Source organism: Arachis stenosperma, chromosome 4, assembly GCF_014773155.1.
Source record: "Arachis stenosperma cultivar V10309 chromosome 4, arast.V10309.gnm1.PFL2, whole genome shotgun sequence".
NCBI lineage: Eukaryota > Viridiplantae > Streptophyta > Magnoliopsida > Fabales > Fabaceae > Arachis > Arachis stenosperma.
In genome coordinates, this window is record NC_080380.1 from 39,711,818 (window position 1) to 39,730,154 (window position 18,337).

An 18,337-nucleotide genomic window follows, 5' to 3' on the forward strand; every position below is an offset into this window, starting at 1 on the left:
TGGCAGAAGTAAATCCATTGGAATCTCTATGGTCTCAATGTGAGCCTCAGATTCCCATGATTCCTCATTAGGGAACTCATTGGAGGCCAGTGGATGTCCATTGAGGTCTTCCTCAGTGGCGTTCACTGCCTCTTCCTCCTCTCCAAATTCGGCCATGTTGATGGCCTTGCACTCTCCTTTTGGATTTTCTTCTGTATTGCTTGGAAGAGTACTAGGAGGGAGTTCAGTAATTTTCTTACTCAACTGTCCCACTTGTGCCTCCAAGTTTCTGATGGAGGACCTTGTTTCAGTCATGAAACTTTGAGTGGTTTTGATTAGATCAGAGACCATGGTTGCTAAATCAGAGTGGCTCTGCTTAGAATTCTCTATCTGTTGCTGAGAAGATGATGGAAAAGGCTTGCCATTGCTAAACCTGTTTCTTCCACCATTATTGTTGTTGAAACCTTGTTGGGGTCTCTGTTGATCCTTCCATGAGAGATTTGGATGATTTTTCCATGAAGAATTATAGGTGTTTCCATAGGGTTCTCCCATGTAATTCACCTCTTCCATTGAAGGGTTCTCAGGATCATAAGCTTCTTCTTCAGATGAGGCATCCTTAGTACTGCCTGGTGTATTTTGCATTCCAGACAGACTTTGAGAAATCAAATTGACTTGCTGAGTCAATATCTTGTTCTGAGCCAATATGGCATTCAGAGTATCAATCTCAAGAACTCCTTTCTTCTGATTTGTCCCATTGTTCACAGGATTCCTTTCAGAAGTGTACATGAATTGGTTATTTGCAACCATTTCAATTAATTCTTGAGCTTCTGTAGGCGTCTTCTTCAGATGAAGAGATCCTCCAGCAGAGCTATCCAAATACATCTTGGACAGTTCAGACAGACCATCATAGAAAATACCTATGATGCTCCATTCAGAAAGCATGTCAGAAGGACACTTTCTGATCAATTGTTTGTATCTTTCCCAAGCTTCATAGAGGGATTCTCCTTCCTTCTGTCTGAAGGTTTGGACTTCCACTCTAAGCTTACTCAATTTTTGAGGTGGAAAGAACTTTGCCAAGAAGGCATTGACTAGCTTTTCCCAAGAGTTCAGGCTTTCTTTAGGTTGTGAGTCCAACCATATCCTAGCTCTGTCTCTTACAGCAAAAGGGAATAGCATAAGTCTGTAGACCTCAGGGTCAACCCCATTAGTCTTGACAGTGTCACAGATTTGCAAGAATTCAGCTAAGAACTGATGAGGATCTTCCAATGAAAGTCCATGGAACTTGCAATTCTGTTGCATTAGAGAAACTAATTGAGGCTTAAGCTCAAAGTTGTTTGCTCCAATGGCAGGGATAGAGATGCTTCTCCCATAGAAGTCGGGAGTAGGTGCAGTAAAGTCACCCAGCACCTTCCTTGCATTGTTGGCATTGTTGTTGTTTTTGGCTGCCATGGGTTCTTCTTCTTTGAAGATTTCTGTTAGGTCCTCTACAGAGAGTTGTGCCTTGGCTTCTCTTAGCTTTCGCTTCAAGGTCCTTTCAGTTTCAGGGTCAGCCTCAACAAGAATGCTTTTGTCTTTGCTCCTGCTCATATGAAAGAGAAGAGAACAAGAAAATGTGGAATCCTCTATGTCACAGTATAGAGATTCCTTGAGGTGTCAGAGGAAAAGAAAAATAGAAGGAAGAAGTAGAAGAATTCGAACTTAGTGAGATAGAGTTCGAATTGTGCATTGAGGAGGAGTGTTACTCTATAAATAGAAGGATGTGAGAAGAGAAGAAGAGTTTCTCGAAAATTAATTAAAAAGATTTTAAAAACATTTTGAAAAACACAAATTGATTTTCGAAAACCAAAAGTGGAAAAGAAATCAAGTGATTTTTGAAAAAGATTTTGAAATTAGAAATTAAAAAGATATGATTGAAAATTATTTTGAAAAAGATATGATTAAGGAGATATGATTTGAAAAGATATTATTTGAAAAACAATTTTAAAAAGATTTGATTTTAAAAATTAATGACTTGGCTAACAAGAAAAGATATGATTCAAACATTAAACCTTTCTCAACAGAAAAGGCAACATTCTTGAAATGTTGAATCAAATCATTAATTGATAGCAAGTATTTTTGAAAAAGGAAAGAAATTGATTTTGAAAACATATGATTGAAAAGATATGATTTGAAAATGATTTGATTTTGAAAAACTTTGAAAACTTGAAAAAAATTTGCATTAAAAATAGAATCTTCCCTCTTGTGCCATCCTGGCCTTAAACGCCCAGAATGGTATCCATTCTGGCGTTTAACGCCCAAAGCTCCACCCTTTTGGGCGTTAAACGCCCAGCCAGGCACCCTGGCTGGCGTTTAAACGCCAGTTTTCCTTCTTCACTGGGCGTTTTGAACGCCCAGCTTTTTCTGTATAATTCCTCTGCTGCATGTACTGAATCTTCAATTATCTGTATTATTGTCTTGAAAATAGAACCAAGATCAAATAAACAATGCATGCAAGACACCAAACTTAAAATAAGACACTGGACTCAAACAAGAAACATAAAAATATTTTTGGTTTTTATGACTTTGTAATTTTTTTTTTGGATTTTTCGAAAATTAAGTGGAAAAAGGAAATAAAGGTATCAAAATTCTTAATGAGAATTCCAGGAATCATGCAATGTTAGTCTAAAGCTTTAGTCTAAAGGAATTAGACATGGATAGCCAAGCTTCAGCAGGACATTGCATTCAAGAGCTAAATTGATGGGAATCAATCAGCTTTGGTGATGATAAGAACATCACCTTGAAACACTAGAATTTATTCTTAAGAATTCTGAAAAATACCTAATCTAAGCAACAAGATGAACCGTCAGTTGTCCATACTAGAAACAATCCCCGACAACGGCGCCAAAAACTTGGTGCACGAAATTATGATCACTACTTTTCACAACTCAAATAATCCCTAGTAATGGCCCCAAAGACTTGGTGCTCAATACCATGGCATAAACACAACTTCGCACAACTAACCAGCAAGTGCACTGGGTCGTCCAAGTAATAAACCTTACGCGAGTAAGGGTCGATCCCACAAAGATTGTTGGTATGAAGCAAGCTATGGTCACCTTGTAAATCTCAGTCAGGCAGACTCAAATGGTTATGGATGATATATGAATAAAAGATAAAGATAGAGATACTTATGCAATTCATTGGTGAGAACTTCAGATAAGCGAATGGAGATGCTTTGTCCCTTCCGTCTCTCTGCTTTCCTACTGTCTTCATCCAATCCTTCTTACTCCTTTCCATGGCAAGCTGTATGTAGGGTTTCACCGTTGTCAGTGGCTACCTCCCGTCCTCTCAGTGGAAATGTTCAACGCACCCTGTCACGGCACGGCTATCCAGCTATCGGTTCTCGATCATGTCGGAATAGAATCCAGTGATTCTTTTGCGTCTGTCACTAACGCCCCACAATCGCGAGTTTGAAGCTCGTCACAGTCATTCAATCATTGAATCCTACTCAGAATACCACAGACAAGGTTTAGGCCTTCCGGATTCTCTTGAATGCTGCCATCAATTCTAGCTTATACCACGAAGACTCTGATCTCACGGAATGGATGGCTCGATTGTCAGGCGAGCGCTCGGTTGTCAGGTGAGCAGCAACCATGCGTCGTGTATCAGGAATCCAAGAGATATTCACCCAATCTAAGGTAGAATGGAGGTGGTTGTCAGTCACACGTTCATAGGTGAGAATGATGATGAGTGTCACGGGTCATCACATTCATCAAGTTGAGGAACAAGTGATATCTTGGAATAAGAACAAGCTGAATTGAATAGAAGAACAATAGTAATTGCATTAATACTCGAGGTACAGCAGAGCTCCACACCTTAATCTATGGTGTGTAAAAACTCCACCGTTGAAAATACATAAGAACAAGGTCTAGGCATGGCCGTGAGGCCAGCCCCCAAGTGATCTAAGATAGCATAAGACTAAAGACAGCTACCAAGATTGTCAAATACAATAGTAAAAGGTCCTATATATAGAGAACTAGTAGCTTAAGAATTACAAAGGTGAGTAAATGACATAAAAATCCACTTCCGAGCCCACTTTGTATGTGCTTGGGCTGAGTATTGAAGCATTTTCGTGTAGAGACTCTTCTTGGAGTTAAACGCCAGCTTTTGTGCCAGTTTGGGCGTTTAACTCCCACTTTGGTGCCAGTTCCGGTGTTTAACGCTGGGAATTCTAAGGGTGACTTTGAACGCCGGTTTGGGCCATCAAATCTTGGGCAAAGTATGAACTATCATATATTGCTGGAAAGCCCAGAATGTCTACTTTCCAACGCCGTTGAGAGGGCGCCAATTAAGCTTCTTTAGCTCCAGAAAATCCACTTCGAGTGCAGGGAGGTCAGAATCCAACAGCATCTGCAGTCCTTTTCAGCCTCTGAATCAGATTTTTGCTCAGGTCCCTCAATTTCAGCCAGAAAATACCTGAAATCACAGAAAAACACACAAACTCATAGTAAAGTCCAGAAAAGTGAATTTTAACTAAAAACTAATGAAAATATACTAAAAACTAACAAAATCCTACTAGAAACATACTAAAAACAATGCCAAAAAGCGTATAAATTATCCGCTCATCAAACTGCCTTATAATTTGGGATGTTCGGGTGTAGGTGATGCATATGCTCAACCACGTAGTTTAGCTTTGCCTGAGCGTTGATGCTGAATTCTTCTCGGTGCAGTTGTCTTCCTTCATTTAGCACGCTGAATTCGTTGAATGCTTTCATTTGATTCATCTGGCGTTGGTTGAGTTCCTGGAGGCGTTTATCTTGACTTTCTTGCCTTTCAGACACTCGATTGAAGGCTTGAGTAAGCTGGGAATATTGCTCTTGTTGCTGCTCCATTAGTTGTTTCTGCTATTCCCTCTGTTGATTCATCCAATTTGTTAGCATTTCCTCTTGCCGATCCATTCTCTGAGATTGAAGTTGCAGTTGTTGTTCTTGTCCTTCCATGTATAGCCTTGGCAAATCATCAATGGCTCCTCAGATGTGACCCAAGTTGATGTCAGTTGGGTCATGATATCCTTCTTGATAATATTTCGTGGGTTGGGGTTCTTCTTGGAGAGGCTTTTCCTCTTGTGCCTCTTCTGATGTCCTCTTCCTTAGATGGGGTCTTTTCTGCTGTTGAGCTGGAGTCACATGAGTTATGCATTGGAGTGTAAGTGATCTCCCAAGACCTAGCCAAGTTGGATTGCTGTCCTCAAAGACTACCTTGGCTTTCTTGCATAATCTAAGGATGGTGCTAGGGTACCAAAGTCTGGCACCTGAATCCTTTTTCTCGGCTGATTCTTGGATTCCTTCAGCTATAATTTCGTGCACGTTGATGCTTCCACCCTTTATCAAGCAATGTACCATGGTAGCTCGAGTGATATTGACCTCAGAATTATTTGCTGCTGGAAGGATAGATCGTCTCACAAGCTCAAACCAGGCTTTGGCTTCCGGGATGAGGTCTCCTCTCCTGATGAACCGGGGTCTCTTATCTGCATACCTTTCCCAGTCAGATCCCACAATGCATATATCACCCACAATCTCCTCCAATTCATCATTGTCGGCACCTTTATCTATTCTTTCTTGATAACCAAGCTCAACAAAACGTGGGGATTTCAAATGGAGAACTCTAATGATTGCATTGGGGCTAAAATCCACCTCTATTCCTCTTACATAACTCTTGAAGGTGGGGCTGTGGTCTTATCTTCTCTAACCATATTTGCATAAAATTCTCTGATGAGGTTTGCATTTGCCCTTGCTTCTGGGTTAGTGAGCTTTTCCCAACCCCTCTTTTCAATCTTCTCCTGAATTTGTGGACACTCATCTTCATCGAATTGAAAGGTTGATTCAGGCAATATCTTCTTTTCCTTTATTCGCTCGAATTCGAGCTCATGGAAGGCTGTTTTGAATTTCCCGGTGTCGAAGGAGGGCTGCTCCATTGGTTCTTTTCCTCTTCGCCTCTTGACGCTTGATGCTGCCATGAGTGAGAATTGAATATTAGAGGCTAATGGGTTGAAGATGGAGTTCAGTTGGGTTGAAGTAGAATGAGTCTTGAAGAAATGAGTTTTGAAGGGAGAAAAGAAGAGGTGAGTATATAAGGTGCACGTGAAGTGTGTATGGCCGAGGGAAAGAAGTGAAAAGAAAAGAATGGTGATACAGGGTGTGTACGGAAGGGTTGTGTGAAGGGGTTTATATATAGGGATGGCAATTGTTGAATGGTGTGGATTGATGGTGTTGTTTTGATAGTGGACGGTTGGGGTTTTGAGATTGGATTATCACATGGATCACCTCTTTTATAAGGGTCTTGGTTCGGTCTCCAAAGTCATTCATTCCCCATGTTGCATGGCAACACCTCCAAGGACATTCCCTATGAAGACAAGTGTAAAATTCTCTTGGTGTAGTGGCCGAATCTCCTTGTATTAATTGTCCTATCAATTACCATCAATGTCCTTTTTGATTCCCTATATACAAGCAGTAAATGCAATGGGTTATTTGAACTTTTTGGTTGAAAAAGTGTGAACTATTACAATGTTTCTTTTTCTTTTTCTTTTTCTTTTGTTTCTATTAGCTAAATGCTTTCCATGAAAATAATTCAATTAAACATTAGACTCCCCATGCATGCACGTTGGTACACCAAACTTGTTTGTAATCACATGGTGCAACAAGTTTGGGGAATGAACTTTCCTCATAAGGTGTGTTCAGACCACACTTGGTGTGCTTTGAACACCAAACTTATCATGTACTATACGTTGCATGTGGAGGGACTTTATATTAATTGTCAAAGTTGGATTGAAATTCCATGGAAATTGCCTTATTACTATTATTAATTGAAATTTAAAGAGAAAGAGTTATAGAACATGGGTTGCCTCCCATGAAGCACTTCTTTAGCGTCACTAGCTTGACGTTTGGTTCTTGTCAAGGAGGTTGATGGTATTTGAAATCCTCCCCTCTTGCAGTATGTTTGCCTCCAGTAAACTCGTTGAGAAGTTCATCTCCTAAGGGGAGATCTTCTGTAGGTATCTTTCTGCTTTTCCATCTCCTTGGAACTCTTTCCCTTGTTTCCATTGATGTTTTCTTGTTTTCTATGGATTCTTTCTCCAGGGATTCTTGTTATTGATCTTGCATGACTCTGGTGGGTCTGGTTCCTCTTGGATCACCTTCGAACATGGTTCTTTCTGACTATATGGCTTCTCAACCAATGGGGCTTCCAATTGTGTTGTTTATGCTTCCTCGTTTGGCTCTTCTATCATCTTATTGTCTTTGTGATCTGCTCCTTGTGAGAGGTTGTAAACATTGAAAGCGAGCTGCTTATCATGTATTCTCAGCACTAACTCTCCTCGTTCTACATCTATGAGTGCTCTAGCTATGGCTAGAAAGGGTCTTCCCAGAATGATGGGGTAAATAGGATTCTCATCCATTTTCAAAACAACAAAATCTGTGGGAAGATAGTAGCTCCCAACCTTCACCAGCACATTTTCAACTACTCCTACCACTTGTTTTTGGGTTTTGTCTGCCAATCTGATAATTACATCAGTAGGAGTTAGTTCATTGATTTAGAGCTTCTTCATGAGAGAGAGAGAGGCATTAAGTTGATGCTTGCTCCCAAGTCACAAAGTCCTTTGTCAATCATTGTTTCTCCTATGGCACAAGGAATGTGGAAGCTTCCTGGATCCTCCTTCTTTGTGGGTGGTCCTAGTTGAATGAGAGCACTACAATCCCTATTCATCTTGATTGTTTGTCCACCCTTCAATGGACTTTTTCTGGCTAGTAGCTCCTTTATATACTTGATGTAGAAGGGCATCTGTTGGAGGGCTTTAATGAAGGGTATATTTACATCTAAAGATGCAAACATATCAAGAAACCTTGAGTACATTCTCCCTGCTACACCACCTTTAAGCCTGTGGGGAAAGGGTGCATATGGGTTCAATGCCTCCTTTTTCTTTAGCTCTTCCTTGGATGTGAGTGGAGTTGCACAGCTTCCTTCCTCTTGACTTTCCTGTTGGTTATTTTGGAGGTGTTTTACTCCATTCATACTTCCCTCATCACTTGTGGTTATCATTTTGCATTCTTCCCATCTCACTTTCTTTGGTTCTCCTCTTGGATTCTTCTTTGTATCACTGGGGAATCCGTCAGTGGGTTTGGAAATTTGTTGAGATAGATAGCCTACTTGGGACTCCAATCTCTTGATGTTTTCTCCTTGATTCTTGATGTTGGCTCGCACTTCTTCCTTAAACACCTTATTGTCTTGGACTTCTCTGCACATGTTTTCAAGTAGAGCCTCAATCTTTGAAAGCCTATCATCTGTGGATGATGGTGGGTTGAGAAGGTTGGTTGGATGGATGTTGGTAATATCTCTGTGAGGTGTTTTGATGAGTGGCATTATTGTTGGAGTTGAAGTTGGAACGTCTCGGATCTTGTCCTTGGTCTTGTTGGTTTCCCCATCCAAAGTTGGGGTGATTTCTCCATCTAGAGTTGTATGTTTTAGAGTATGGATCATGGACTTGTCTAGGTGAATTTCCCACATAGTTGGCTTGCTCCCAGTCACCTTCTTCTCCTATGTTTACTCCTTCATGAGTTGGTGATGAGGTGATGGCTGCTGCAACTTGGTTCTCTTCCACCTTCTTGGTAAGATCTGCTAGCTGCTTGGTGATCATCTTGTTTTGGGCTAACAGTGCATCCATGTGGTTCAGCTCCATTACTCCTCTAGTGTTACTTCTTTCAGAGGCATAGAAGTAGTCATTCTCAGCAACTATTTCAATGACATCTATGGCTTCTTCAACGGTTTTCTTCTTGTTTAAAGAACCTCCTGATAAATGATCTACAGCCTTCTTTGACTCACAGAAAAGACCTTCATAGAAGATGTGAAGTTGAACCCACTCATTAAACATCTCTGGTGGGCATCTCCTTGTCAAGTCTTTGAATCTCTCCCATGCTTCATAAAGTGTCTCACCATCTTGTTGCCTGAAAGTCTGCACCTCAGTTCTTAGCCTATTAATCTTTTGAGGGGGATAAAATCTTGCTAAAAACTTGTTCACTACCTCCTCCCAATCTGTCAGGCTTTCTTTTGGGAAGGATTCAAGCCACTTTATTGCCTTGTCCCTGAGTTAAAAGGGGAACAAGAGCAACCTATAGACATCCGGGTGGACTCCATTTGACTTCACTGTGTCACAAATCCTCAAGAAGGTGGTCAAGTGTTGGTTAGGGTCTTCTTGAGCACCTCCTCCAGATGAGCAATTATTTTGCACCAAAGTGATTAGCTAAGGTTTTAGCTCGAAATTGTTGGCATGTATGGTGGGTTTCTGAATGCTGCTTCCACAGTTTCCTGGATTAGGATTGATATAGGATCCTAAGACCCTCCTTTCATGCCCAACCCGGTTTGCATGGCCTTCTCTGGCATGATTATGAGCTTCTTCTTCATGATTGTTCTCTAAATTCTCTTCCATGTTGGGTTCAAAATACTCTTTCTCTTCCTCAGCACCAATAATTCTTTTTCCTCTTGCTTCCCTTTTTTGTCTCCAAAGGGTTCTCTCAGGTTCTGAATCAAAGGATGTTGAGATTCCTTCTCTTCTCCCTGTCATACAATAAACAGAATGCACAACAGGAGATATAGTGAAGACAATTTTTGTTAGAATGATTGTTAGTGTGAGTGATGCAATTTATCAAACAGTTAGTGTGTTAGTGAGCTGAATTATGATAAACTAAGAAAAGAGAACAGAAAATAGAGAGGGTATAGGGGGTGAGGAAGAAATTAAAAATAAACTAAGGTAAATTAATGAATATAGAAAAGAATGATGAAAACAAAAAATGCTCAATCTAGTGATCTTCTAGCTTAATCATTGTTGATTCAAAATCAATCCCCGGCAACGGCGCCATAAACATGATTCATGGAAACTTGTCTCTAAACAAATTTTCCTTCGGCAAGTATACCGAATTATCGTCAAGTAAAACTCACTATAGAGTGAGGTCGAATCCCACAAGGATTGATTGGTCAAGCAACTTTAGTTAGAAGAATATGCTAGTTGAGCTAAACAGAATTTAGATTGAGATGCAGAAATTTAAATGACTAGAAAGTAAATAGCAGAAATTAAAGTGCAGAATCTTAAATGGGGAATTGGGGTAATACTCATAAAAGTAAATGGTAGAAATTAAAGAGAATGGGTAAGATCAGAAATGGGGAGATCATTGGGTTTAGGAGATGTTGCAATTCTCCGGATCAAGTTCATTCTCATCTCTTCCTCAATCAATGCATTCATTGATCTCCTTGGCAATCTTAAGTGATTGAATCCCAATTCCTTGGTAATCTAATCTCTCAAATCTTGATCAATAGCCAATTCCTTGGTCAATTGCTCATGAGAAGAGATGACGTATGGTCACTGATTATACCATATACATTTCCCAATTCAAGTATTGGTAGGATTATAGTCACATATCCATCCCAACCCAAATTGGTCCAGCATGAGAAAGCAATTCTAGCATGATCTCTTCATTCCTCTTCCAAGGTTCCGAAGAGATCCAATTATGGAGAGTTTCTTTTCCGAGATAACTAACCAATTGAATTAAGATTGAAAACTTTCTAGTAAAATCAAGAGAAAAGATAGAAGAAGAAGAATGAAAACTAATATTGATCCATCAAATTATAGCAGAGCTCCCTAACCCAATGAAAGGGGTTTAGTTGTTCATAGCTTTAGGAATAAAAAATGGCAGAAAAGAAGAATCCATGCTAGAAGTACAGAAAAGTAAATATGCAGAGAGTAGTTCTCCCAGGTCCAAAAGTTTCTAGCTAGTTCAAAACTACTCCTATATATACTACTCTTCATGATCTTCTAGTGAGTTCTTCAAGTCTTGGATGTGGGCTTTGGACCTTGAGTTGAAGTAATTCTCATCTTTAGTGGGCCCATCTTGGAGAGAAATATGAATTTAGGCTCGGGCACTTAGTGAGATTAATCGTGGAATACATTTCTGGGTGCGAGAACGTTAGTGGCATTCACCTTTTCCACTAACGTTCCACCCTTATATGCCCACATTATTCTCAACGTTAGAAGTCTTAACGTGACTTCTAACGTTCCTTCTCAATTCTTGGCCAACGTTAATGGGACTCACTTTTCCCATTAACGTTGGCTTGTGCCCCTTTTCGCAAACGTTAATGGGAATCACTTTTTCCATTAACGTTGCTTGCCTTTTGCCCCCTACGTTAGGTCTCACGTTAGCTTAGCTAACGTAGCTCTTAACGTGGGCACCTATCACCTTCAAGAGCGTTAGTGACACTCACCTTTGTCACTAATGTTCTAATTGCCTTAAGCCCCTACGTTAGAACCCACGTTAACTAAGTTAACGTGGCTCTTAACGTAGTAATGAAGCCATCTTCCAACGTTAGTGACAAAAGTGAGTGTCATTAACGATGGTTCTTTGAACCCCACTCCACGTTAACTTTCACGTTAAGAATCTTAACGTTAGAGTTAACGTAGGCAATGCAAATGATCCAACGTTAGTGACAAAAGTGAGTGTCACTAACGTTGGCATTGTTGATCCTCGTCCACGTTAGAGTTCACGTTAACTTAGTTAATGTGACTCTTAACGTGGGGCATTGCCTAGTTTCCCAACGTTAGTGGTGTTCACTTTTACCACTAACGTTGAGGAGAAACGTTATTGGAGTTCACGTTTCTCATTAACGTGGAGTCCGTTAAGTACCACGTTAACTTAGTTAACGTGGTTCTTAACGTAGGCTATGAATGGCTTCGCAGGCGTTATTGGTGATCACTTTTCTCATTAACGTTGCAAGCCAATTGCCATCCCACGTTAGTAGTCACGTTAACTAAGTTAACGTTAATGCTAACGTGATTCTTCCATGCTTCATTTGTCCTGAAATCAAGCGATTAAAGTGCATCAAGGCTCTAGCCAAAATCATGAGATTATGCATCATTAAAATATCATGTAATTCTGGCAAAAAAATCTCATAAAATCATGCAAAATTCACAATAGTTGCTTGAATGAAAGTGTAGGTGTATTTTCACCAAAAACTTGCCTTGTTTACTAGGAAAATGCATGAAATTACCCTAAAACAGTAAAGAAAAGGTTAGTGAAACTGGCCTAGATGCCCTGGCATCAATCATCACATTCATCAAGTTGAAGTGCAACGAATATCTTAGAACAGGAATAAATCGAATTTGGATGGAAAATAATAGTAATTGCATTAAAACTTGAGGTACAGTAGAGCTCCACACCCTTAATCTATAGTGTGTAGAAACTCCACCGTTGAAAATACATAAGTGAAAGGTTCAGGCATGGCCGAATGGCCAGCCCCCATGATCTGAGAACTAAACGTCCCAAGATGTTGATGAGCGGATAATTTGTACGCTTTTTGGCATTATTTTTAGTATGTTTCTAGTAGGATTTAGTTAGTTTTTGGTATATTTTTATTAGTTTTTAGTTAAAATTTACTTTTCTGGACTTTACTATGAGTTTGTGTGTTTTTCTGTGATTTCAGGTATTTTCTGGCTGAAATTGAGGGACCTGAGCAAAAATCTGATTCATAGACTGAAAAGGACTGCAGATTCTGTTGGATTCTGACCTCCCTGCACTCGAAGTGGATTTTCTGGAGCTAAAGAAACCCAATTGGCACGCTCTCAACGGCGTTGGAAAGTAGACATCCTGGGCTTTCCAGCAATGTATAATAGTCCATACTTTGCCCGAGATTTGATGGCCCAAACCGGCGTTCCAAATCAGCTCAAAACTGCCATGCGTTTAACGCCGGAACTGGCACAAGAATGGGAGTTAAACGCCCAAACTGGCACAAAAGCTGGCGTTTAACTCCAAGAAAAGTCTCTACACGAAAATGTTTCAATGCTCAGCCTAAGCACACACCAAGTGGGCCCGGAAGTGAATTTTTCTATCATTTACTCATTTCTGTAAACCCTAGGCTACTAGTTCTCTACAAATAAGACCTTTTGCTATTGTATTTTTTATCTTTAGATCTTTGAATCTTTTGATCCTTGATCATTTGGAGTCTTTTGATCATGTATTGGGAGGCTGGCCATTCGGCCATGCCTAGACCTTGTTCTTATGTATTTTCAACGGTGGAGTTTCTACACACCATAGATTAAGGTGTGGAGCTCTGCTGTACCTCGAGTATTAATGCAATTACTATTGTTCTTCTATTCAATTCAACTTGTTCTTATTCCAAGATATTCATTCGCACTCAAGAACTTGATGAATGTGATGATTATGTGATGCTCATCATCATTCTCACTTATGAACGCGTGCCTGACAACCACTCCCGTTCTACAAGCAAACAAGGCTTGAGTGTTTATCTCTTGGATTCCTTAATCGGAATCTTCGTGGTATAAGCTAGAATTGATGGCGGCATTCAAGAGAATCCGGAAGGTCTAAACCTTGTCTGTGGTATTTTGAGTAGGATTCAATGATTGAATGACTGTGACGAGCTTCAAACTCCTGAAGGCTGGGCGTTAGTGACAGACGCAAAAGAATCAATGGATTCTACTCCAACCTGATTGAGAACCGACAGATGAATAGCCGTGCCGTGACAGGGTGCGTTGAACATTTTCACTGAGAGGACGGGACTGTAGCCACTGACAACGGTGATGCCCAACATACAGCTTGCCATGGAAAGGAGTAAGAAGGATTGGATGAAGACAGTAGGAAAGCAGAGAGACGGAAGGGACAAAACATCTCCATACACTTATCTGAAATTCTCACCAATGAATTACATAAGTACCTCTATCTTTATCTTTATGTTTCATTCATATATCATCCATAACCATTTGAGTCTGCCTGACTAAGATTTACAAGGTGACCATAGCTTGCTTCATACCAACAATTTCCGTGGGATCGACCCTTACTCGCGTAAGGTTTATTACTTGGACGACCCAGTGCACTTGCTGGTTAGTTGTGCAAAGTTGTGAAATTATGTTTAGACCATGGTATTGAGCACCAAGTTTTTGGAGCTATTACCGGGGACTGTTGAGTTGTGAAAAGAATGAATCACAATTTCGTGCACCAAGTTTTTGGCGCCGTTGCCGGGGATTGTTTCGAGTATGGACAACTGACGGTTCATCTTGTTGCTTAGATTAGGTATTTTTCTTCAGTGTTCTTAAGAATGAATTCTAGTGTTTCAAGGTGATGTTCTTATCATCACCAAAGCTGATTGATTCTCATCAATTTAGCTCTTGAATGCAATGTCCTGCTGAAGCTTGGCTAGCCATGTCCAATTTCTTTAGACTAAAGCTTTAGACTAACATTGCATGATTCTTGGAATTCTCAGTAAGAATTTTGCTACCTTTATTTTATTTTCCACCTAATTTTCGAAAAATAAAAAAAAATTTACAAAATCATAAAAACCAAAAATATCGTATGTTGAGTCTAGTGTCTCATTTTAAGTTTGGTGTCATGATGAGCGGATAATTTATATACTTTTTGGCATTGTTTTTAGTATGTTTTTGGTATGATCTAGTTAGTTTTTAGTATATTTTTATTAGTTTTTAGCTAAAATTCACTTTTCTGGACTTTACTATGAGTTTGTGTGTTTTTCTGTGATTTTAGGTATTTTCTGGCTGAAATTGAGGGACCTGAGCAAAAATCTGATTCAGAGACTGAAAAGGACTGCAGATGCTGTTGGATTCTGACCTCCCTGCACTCGAAGTGGATTTTCTGGAGCTACAGAAGCCAAATTGGCACGCTCTCAACGGCGTTGGAAAGTAGACATCCTGGGCTTTCCAGCAATATATGATAGTCCATACTTTGCCCAAGATTTGATGTCCCAAACCGGCGTTCAAAGTCACCTCAAGAAATCCCAGCGTTAAACGCTGGAACTGGCACCAAAATGGGAGTTAAACGCCCAAACTGGCATAAAAGCTGGCGTTTAACTCCAAGAAGAGTCTCTGCACGAAATTGCTTCATTGCTCAGCCCAAGCACACACCAAGTGGGCCCGGAAGTGGATTTTTATGTCATTTACTCATTTCTGTACACCTTAGGCTACTAGTTTTCTATAAGTAGGACCTTTTACTATTGTATTGGGAAATCAAGAGGTAGCTATCTTCATTTTTATGCTATCCTAGATCATTGGGAGGCTGGCCATTCGGCCATGCCTAGACCTTATGCTTATGTATTTTCAACGGTGGAGTTTCTACACACCATAGATTAAGGTGTGGAGCTCTGCTGTACCTCGAGTATTAATGCAATTACTATTGTTCTTCCATTCAATTCCGCTTGTTCTTGTTCTAAGATATCACTTGTTCTTCAACTTGATGAATGTGATGATCCGTGACACTCATCATCATTCTCACCTATGAACAAGGTGACTGACAACCACTCTGTTCTACAAGCAACCAAGGCTCTAGTGAATATCTCTTGGATTCCTGATTGCACGATGCATGGTTGATCGCCTGACAACCGAGTGCTCGCCTGACAAACGAGCCAACCATTCCGTGAGATCAGAGTCTTCGTGGTATAGGCAGGACCTGATGGCGGCATTCAAGAGAATCCGGAAGGTCTAAACCTTGTCTGTGGTATTCTGAGTAGGATTCAATGACTGAATGACTGTGACGTGCTTCAAACTCCTAGCAGGTGGGGCGTTAGTGACAGACGCAAAAGTATCGATGGATATTATTCCGGCCTGACCGAGAACCGACAGCTGAATTCCGCGTGCTGTGACAGAGCATATGCAATCGTTTTCACTGAGAGGATGGGAGGTAGCCATTGACAACGGTGAAACCCTACACGAGCTTGCCATGGAAAGGAGTAAGAAGGATTGGATGAAGACAGTAGGAAAGCAGAGAGACGGAAGGGAAGGCATCTTCATGCGCTTATCTGAAGTTCCTACCAATGAATCACATAAGTATCTCTATCTTTATCTTTATGTTATTTTCGTTCATCACCATATACATTTGAGTTTGCCTGACTAAGATTTACAAGATGACCATAGCTTGCTTCATACTAACAATCTCCGTGGGATCGACCCTTACTCACGTAAGGTATTACTTGGACGACCCAGTGCACTTGCTGGTTAGTTGTGCGAAGTTGTGTAATGCCATGGAATTGAACCACCAAGTTTTTGGAGTTCATGACCAGGGATTATGAGAGTTGTGAAAAGTATTGTTCACAATTTCGCGCACCAAGTTTTTGGCGCCGTTGCCGGGGATTGTTCAAGTTTTGAGCAAGCTTTTGGTAACAATGCCAAGGATTGTTCAGTTTGGACAACTGACGGTTCATCTTGTTGCTTAGATTAGGTATTTTTTTTCGAAATTCTTGAAGAGGAATTCTAGAGTTTCATGATGATTTGTTGAAGTCTGGCTGGCTGAGAAGCCATGTCTAATCTCATTGGACCGAGGTTTCAACTTATCATCACAAGAGCTTGTTGATTTTTATCAATCTTGCTTTTGGAGCAGTGATCTGCTAAGGCTAGGCTGGCCTTTGGCCATGTCTAGTGTTTTGGACCGAAGCTTTCTTTGAAAGCTTGGCTGGCTGTGAAGCCATGTCTAATTCCTGGACCGGAGTCTTAGACTAACATTGCACTGATTCCTGGAATTCTCATTAAGAATTTTGAGATCTTTTTCCACTTAATTTTCGAAAAACACAAAAAATCAAAAAAATCATAAAAAAACCAAAAATATGTTATGTTTCTTGTTGAGACACTAGTCTCATCTTAAGTTTGGTGTCAATTGCATTCATTCATGTGTCTTAGTGATCTTCGAGATGTTCTTGATGATTTACTTGCTCTAATCTTTGAATTCTATTGACTTGAAGTATTTTGTGTGTCTCATATGCATTCTCATTAGTGTCAGTAGTATACAAACTGCTAAGTTTGGTGTCTTGCATGCATTGTTATTTGATTTTAGTTGCATTTTGATTATCCTTCATTATTAAAAATCCAAAAATATTTTTAAATTGTGTCTTTTCAAGTCAATAACACAGAGAATTGAAGATTCAGAACATACAGCAGAGGAATTGCACAGAAAAAGCTGGGCGTTCAAAACGCCCAGTGAAGAAGGACAGACTGGCGTTTAAACGCCAGCCAGGGTACCTGGTTGGGCGTTTAACGCCCAAAAGGGTATAGTTTTGGGCGTTAAACGCCAGAATGTGCACCATTCTGGGCGTTTAACGCCAGGATGGCACAAGGGGGAAGATTTTGTTTTCAAATCAATTTTTTTTTCAAGTTTTCAAAGTTTTTCAAAATCAAATCTTTTTCAAATCATATCTTTTCAATCAAATGTTTTCAAAATCAATTTCTTTCCTTTTTCAAAGATACTTACTATCAATTAATGATTTGACTCAACATTTCAAGTATGTTGCCTTTTCTGTTGAGAAAGGTTTAATGTTTGAATCATATCTTTTCTTGATAGCCAAGTTACTAATTTTTAAAAAATCAAATCTTTTTTAAAATTGTTTTCAAATCATATCTTTTCAATCACATATTTCTAAAATCAATCATATCTTCTTAACCTCATCTTTTTCAAAATAGTTTTCAATCAAATCTTTTTGATTTCTAATTTCAAAATCTTTTTCAAAAATCATTTTATTTCTTTCCCACTTTTATTTTCGAAAATTAAGTAATGTTTTTCAAAAATATTTTCAAAATCTCTCACTTAATTTTCGAAAATTACTTCCCTTCTCCTCACATCCTTCTATTTATGGACTAACACTATCCCTTAATGCAAAATTCGAACTCCATTCCTTCTGATAAGTTCGAATTTTCTACTTCTGTCTTCTACTCTTCTTTTCCTCTGACACTTCAAGGAATCTCTATACTGTGACATAGAGGATTCCACATTTCTTGTTCCCTTCTCTTTCTATGAGCAGGAGCAAAGACAAAGGCATCCTTGTTGAAGCTGACCCTGAACCTGAGAGGACCTTGAAGCGAAAGCTAAGAGAAGCTAAAGCACAACTCTCTTTAGAGGACCTGACCGAATTCTTCAAAGAAGAAGAACACATGGCAGTCGAAAACAACAACAATGCAAACAATGCAAGGAAGGTGCTGGGTGACTTTACTGCACCTACTCCCGTCTTCTATGGGAGAAGCATCTCTATCCCTGCCATTAGAGCAAACAACTTTGAGCTTAAGCCTCAATTAGTTTCTCTAATGCAACAGAATTGCAAGTTCCATGGAAACCCATTGGAAGATCCTCATCAGTTCTTAGCTGAATTCTTGCAAATCTGTGACACTGTCAAGACTAATGGGGTTGACCCTGAGGTCTACAGACTCATGCTATTCCCTTTTGCTGTAAGAGACAGAGCTAAAATATGGTTGGATTCTCAACCTAAAGAAAGCCTGGACTCTTGGGAAAAGCTAGTCAATGCCTTCTTGGCAAAGTTCTTTCCACCTCAAAAATTGAGT

At 39.8% G+C, this 18,337-nt stretch overlaps 1 non-coding gene across 1 annotated transcript; it reads left to right on the forward strand.

Annotated features, from left to right (window-relative positions):
• Positions 1 to 8,872: 8,872 nt before the first annotated feature.
• LOC130978273 (small nucleolar RNA R71) lies at positions 8,873 to 8,980 on the forward strand. Its single transcript, XR_009085926.1, has one exon. It is a non-coding gene; the product is annotated as a small nucleolar RNA R71 (small nucleolar RNA).
• Positions 8,981 to 18,337: the final 9,357 nt, after the last annotated feature.